Source organism: Octopus bimaculoides, chromosome 5 (assembly GCF_001194135.2).
Source record: "Octopus bimaculoides isolate UCB-OBI-ISO-001 chromosome 5, ASM119413v2, whole genome shotgun sequence".
Taxonomy (NCBI): domain Eukaryota; kingdom Metazoa; phylum Mollusca; class Cephalopoda; order Octopoda; family Octopodidae; genus Octopus; species Octopus bimaculoides.
The window spans coordinates 13,300,634-13,307,188 of NC_068985.1; the positions used below are offsets into that span (position 1 = coordinate 13,300,634).

Consider the following 6,555-nt stretch of genomic DNA (forward strand, 5'->3'; position numbering starts at 1 on the left):
TAGTAGTAGTAGTAGTAGTAGTAGTAGTAGTAGTAGTAGTAGTAGTAGTAGTAGTAGTAGTAGTAGTAGTGGTGGTGGTGGTGGTGGTAGTAGTGGTAATAGTGGTAGTAGTGGTAGTAGCAGCAGCAGCAACAGCAGTAGTAGTGGTAGTAGTGGTAGCAGCAGCAGCAGCAGCAGCAGCAGTAGTAGTAGTAGTAGTAGTAGTAGTAGTAGTAACAGCAGCGGCAGCAGCAGCAATAGTAGTAGTAGTAGTAGTAGTAGTAGCAATAGTATCATCAAGATGGTGTAGCTAGCGGAATCATTAACACGCAGGACAAAATGTTGACTGTAGACAGGTATTTCATCCGTCTTTATGTCCTGAATTCAAATTCCATCTACCTTAATTTTGTTTGTCATCTTTTCGCGTTCGAATAAAATAGCTACCAATTTCGCACAGGGTTCGATTTAAATGACAGGCCCTCTCCTCCAAATTTTCAAGTTTTGTGCCTTTAGTAGAAAAGATTATTAGGTACCTGCACTACTGGGTGTCCACAAGGTCTGGGAACATGGAGTAAATAAAATCATAACATAAACAATTAAATATAAGAAATAATAATTTCTTAAAATATGTGTCAATCCCCATGTACCCAGACTTTGTGGACACCCTGTATAGTGTGAATGATACAAGTTCATTAATGCTGTCGTCTGCAAGTTACCAGTAAATTACTCTGACGAACGGGGAAATTTGAAGTTCCGACTCGTAAATGTATACGGATTATTAGCAGTTCTGGTCCACCAGTGCCCGGAAAGTTCCTGTATTTTTAAAGTCACCACAAAACAGCAACAACAAAAGCGAGAAACTGGGGAACCCATTTTGCGAAACGAAAGATATTCTGGCAGATTTTATATCAACAGTGATTGGAAAGTTGGGATTTCCCCAGAGAGTAATTTCTTTAACAAAACAAATGTTTGTTCCTCATATAATCAGTGTTTCGACACAGCTTAAAGTTGATTCATTTTTGAATGATCCCTAAATTAATACAACATTCTAAAATGAGAAATATGTCTCTACCGTGATACAATAGTCTCGACTTCAATCACGTGACGAAGTGTAATAACAAAAGCAACTGACAGCAAGAATGAAAATGACGGTGCCGTATGTAACAAAATATTTAAATGCCAGAAAAATAATGATAATAAAAGTATGCACTAAAAATGAAATTTATAGGTTCCAGTGAGTTTCGAACTCACGACCTTCTGCGTGTAAAGCAGACGTGATAACCACTACACCACGGAACCGGATGCAGAACTCAGCTCAATATTCTTCTTATCATATACAATTTTGTATCTCGTACACGGTGTATAATGCTGGTGAAGTTTTAAAATGAACAGAGGGGTATGGGAAGTATTTAGTTATATTTATTTAAAGTATTTCGAATCCTGTTAGATTTCACTTTACCTTTCTTAGTTTTCAAGGGTCCAAAAGTGGACTAGTTCAATTGGAAATTATTGAACTTCTCTATAAATATTGATCCACTTTCAATATCTATCTTTAACATTGGCACAGACAGATATTTCTAAAGATTGAGCAATGGGTAAATTTTAGACACAGTATATTATTTGTATATATTTTAACGTCACTGAAAGTAGGAAAGATGTATACTTGACCAATGGAAATGGTCATTATTTTATAGGCCCCTAAATCCATGAAACTCTATATAAGATACAACTTAGATATGATAAATGAATTAGACATTTGAGGGAAATAATCTAAGTGGTTCCATGGTGTAGTGACAATTACATCTGCTTAACACGCAGAACGTCGCGAGTTCAAGACTCACTAGAACCTAAATTGATATATATATATATAAACTTATATATGTTTCGACCAAAGATTGGTCCAGGCCATGTCTAACTAAATAGCACCACCTGACAGGATTATCTAAATCCTTTTTAAGTCAAGTTTTGTTTATGGTCCATTCAAGTAGTAGTTTTGTTTATTTATATATATATATATGTGTGTGTGTGTGTGTGTGTGTGTGTGTGTGTATTCGTAACCATAGACGAGTGTCTTTTTGTGTCAGCGAGTTTGGTAATATATAAAGTTTGTGAAACGACTAATAAAGAATCTACTTAACTGTACGATAGAAATGTCAAGAAAATGTTATCTAATAGCGTAGGAGTGGCTGTGTGGTAATTATGAAAACATAATTATGAGCAGCGCACATTTAGAACCGTCGCAGTCGTTCCAAAAGCTAGGCGATCGTTCCAGATAAATCCACGTGCTTAAAATAGTGAGATCAACACATACGAACATACCCGTATAGTTTCTACACTGCTGATACAGGATGTTATTCCACATGCCACTTAGTTTCCTCTTCCTTTGGTAATCTGAGAGCAAAGAGAAGCTCATTTTGCGAAGTTGCGATTCATAATTTCTATTCTTGGATGGGCAAATAATAGCAACCTGTCTTTCATGACAGGTTGCAATTACGTTACATTTTTACCTCGATAAACTGATTATATCTAATAATTCTGCTTGACTACTAAACACTATCCAAAGCCTTGTTGTCATATATGCTTTTGTGAGTGACGTGTAAATTAACGTTTACAATTCGGAAAATAGCTGTATTTTCCTCATTTTACAAAGTGTATCTACTTCTATAAGAGATTCAGTTTTTCTCTGTGTATGTGTGCGTTTGGGGTTGGTGTCGTAATATTCAAAGTTAATTTCCTTGGGGGTACTTCCGCTGATCTAACTAGAGAGGCCATACTGAAAAGAAATGTAAATAGACGAAAATAAAATTAATTCTAATATGTTTGAAAACAGTTTTTATTTCCTCCAGCATTGAGCAACATTTTTCACTTTCGGAAGATCTGTTTGAAAATAATCCGAAAAGAGAAAACTTTACATTCAGGAAACATGGTAAAACTCTAAGTATCGTCGAAGCGGACAAGATGCTCAGACGTCGACGACATACCTAATAATCCTTTCTACTATAAGATTGGGGTCTTAAACTTGGAGGGGAAGGGTGCTAGTCGATTACACTAACCCTAATATTTAACTGGTACTTATTTTATCGATCTCAAAAAAGATGAAAGTGACAATCGACCTCGGTGGACTTTGAGCTCAAGACGGACGAAATCCCTCTAGGTATTTTGCGCAGCGTGCTAACGATTCTGCCAGCTCACACTCTTCATCATATCTAATAAGAATAGCAACAATAATTATAGTTTCAAACCGTGGCGTAATGTGAACAATTTTACGGAGTGAACTTATCAACTGATTCCACAGACTCCAGTTATTTCTGGCACATTATTTTATCGAACCTGATAGAATAAAACGCAAAGATGACTGCCGCTGGATTTGAGCATGAAACGTAAAATGCCGGAAGAATTTTTCCGACACACTAACAAATTTGCTCGCTCGCTCGCTCGCAGCCTAAATAAAAATAATATTAAATGTTGTTTACTCACCACGCGGGCAACAAAACACATTTAGGACAATACAAAGACAAATGATAGTAGAGATTCCCATAAACACAAGTAAACAAAAGCATGTTCCTGCATCTGGCCAATTTATTTCAACACCCAGCAGATGTCACTGTATTTTAAAAGGCTCCAACCTCAGGAACGAAAACAGCCGACATGAGAATATCCGCAAAGTATTTACGTTCATCCCTATCGAACGTTTTTGACTGATTTAAACAGTTCAACATATCACCCATGCCAGTTTCTTTACTCGTCCTTTTTATGATATATCGCGTGACGCGGAGGTTTTCGCGGAGACCTGTTTCAGATGTTACATATCTGCGTTTCACAGACCAGATCATCGACATGTATACATCTCTTGACCAAAATTCTTCAGCACTGCAACTAGCATAGACAGGGGTCTGAAGTTGCTAAAAACCATTCACTTCGATAGAGGTCTTCCTGAACAACAACACCATCACACCTCGTTTCGCAGTTCTACTACCAGTTGCACTAGACATCTGTCAAGAGAACTCCGAACTGACTTATTGTGTGAAGAAGTGCGCAGGTCGTGCAGCTTAACCATGGCTTCCTGTATTTCATGTGCTGTTGTCATCCCTTCACAGAGCTCCATATAAGTAGCCAAAAGCCATGATACATTGTCGAGGTCGGCGTTGAAATCCATTTACCTCTTCTACCTGCCATTCTCCCCTTAAAGCTGAGTAGAATATGATTGAAAAAGCTACCCATATCTGCTATTCAGGGCCATCGAATGGCTTCCATTTCTCCATGCATGAGAGTACTCGCTCCGGTTCTGACAACGCAATCTTTGTGCTTTGCCAAACTGGCCACCAGCATTTCAATCGAAATGCTTTTGCTTAGCGCCTCTGCTAGATTCTTAACTGACCTGATCTCACTTCTAGAATTTTATATCCCTATTTGCTTATTAAACTACAGAAACGGTAATCTAATTGCGCTTTGTAGGGATAACCGTTGGCGATTCACCTGTCGATTTTCTCTTAACTAGTTCTCTAATCTAGTTCGCTAAGTTTAGCGCGAAGAATAAATTGATTTTAGTTTCCCGTAATCGGTGATGTTATGAGTGCTCATATTTCATAAATATTGAATTAGACTCCTATGTAATCATTCTAGATGAAATAAATGCAGGATCATTCCTCATACGCTCAAGTTTATACTGCGTATTACATATACTACCTATAGTATACTGCCTACAAATGCCAAACTTGTAGCCTCTGTCGCTGAATTTTGAATTGTGGACAGCCTATCTGGTGACCAACAAAGTATTCTGTCCACACAGTCCAAAAGTTAAAGAACAAACAAAAAGGCGAGAAGAAATGCGTTTTACCTCACATCGAAGAATTTTACACTGCTTCACAAAGCAAAACATCTGCTAGATGATTTAAAACAGTTACCTAATTGTTTCTGGGAGATTTGTGTACAGATTAACAACAGAAATAATGCGAAACCCGTGAAAGACAAAGTGTTATAGAAGAATTTTCAGACAAACTTTGATCAAATTTCAGAAGAACTTAGCCTGGGCGTGCACTTTTTTCAACTCCCTCAGCATCAAGCACAATTTTTCTCGGGGTGGGCATTTTAGGAAGGAGCTAGTGAGTAAACATTGAAACTATGAAAAAGTTGATAGAAGCAGGGGGTCATAGTTTTGAGGATCTTTAGTCTGGTTCAGGTAGAGATCACTCCTCACTGGCGCGAGCACATTCATGTTTTGAGTTTCCATTCTGTGTTGCTGTTTTCCTAGATGTTCTCATTTTTCAGCATGTAATTGAGAAGCTCGAAGACATATTCAAAGGAAAGAAAACTTTATCCTCAAGTCGGAGATTGTTCCAGAGGCTTCCAAAATGAGTAACCGCTCTAAAGGTATCAGCTGTAATATTACACCGGTTGGTGGTTTATGTCTACAAGATATGAAGGACGTGGCTGTGTTATTAGCTGTAATCAGGATGCCAGGAGTCGGGTAAATTCCGCAAAATATCAAGTCCGACTTTTTTCTGTACTCCTCAACCCATCACTCCGGATTATCCTTTTGTTATCGTTTCTGAATTAATTGCTTCAAAATTTTGCTCAAGGCCAGCAAACGGGCACATATTTTATCGAATCCGTAAGGATGAAAGGCAGAGTAGACCCCGACGGAAGTTGAATTCTCAAAGTGAAAACGGACGAAAGGCCGCTGAGCCTTTTTGTCTGGCGTGCTAATACTACTGGCAGCTCGTTGCCTTACATGCCGATCCTGAAATAATGAAATTAAACTCGATGTCGGCGATAATTGAACTCATACCAAATGGTATCAAAACACATATAAGAGGAAATTCTATGAAACTGTTCACCGACTCTGCCAGTTCCAAGCCTAGGTAAAAATTCGAAGCTATTTACAGTAGCGCAGCCAATTAAGTGTTTCTGCTTTTTCAGTTTATTTTTAATAGTCTACTTTTGAAATTGTTTTTAGAAAGACAACAATAAAAATATGGTAGACTTTATTGCTTACATTACTTTAACCTAGTGGGTATTCTGCGTAACAGGATTTCTGAAACCAGTTAATTTACTCCTACTTCCATCTTATTAACGTTGCCATGTTATAAAATTAAAAGTAAAATCACAGACTTGATTCTCCATACTGTTTACGTTAATCAAAATATATAATTCAAATTTAAATATTATCTTTATTTTTAATTACTTTGATGTAAGTCAACAGTTTGATTTCATTTCAAACTTCACTTCCACATTAAGCTATGTAAATAAATCGCTCAATATTCCGGCAGCAGAACTAAGCTCATATTCCATTCACTCCTTTACTAAGAGCTAAAGTCGTTTGAATTATACCAATTAAAGAAGAGAATGGTCGACAAATATTTTTCTTGGCATCTTCTCTGGTTATATTATTAACAATTTTGTTTTCTTTGTTTTACTGGTGTGTTTTTCTTGGATAATGCGATCCATTCTTATCATTGCTGAAAATCCCAAGGCGATAAATTTCTTATTATTGCTCACTTGAAAGCAGCTTATTTAGCTTAGAGGCTCCACATAGCTGAAACTTCACAGTTTCTATTTTACTATTTCGAGCTTCTA

General features: G+C 37.2%; 1 non-coding gene across 1 annotated transcript; it reads right to left on the reverse strand.

The window, feature by feature from the left end:
- Nucleotides 1-1,205: 1,205 nt before the first annotated feature.
- On the reverse strand, nucleotides 1,206-1,278 carry Trnav-uac (transfer RNA valine (anticodon UAC)). Its single transcript has one exon. It is a non-coding gene; the product is annotated as a tRNA-Val (tRNA).
- Nucleotides 1,279-6,555: the final 5,277 nt, after the last annotated feature.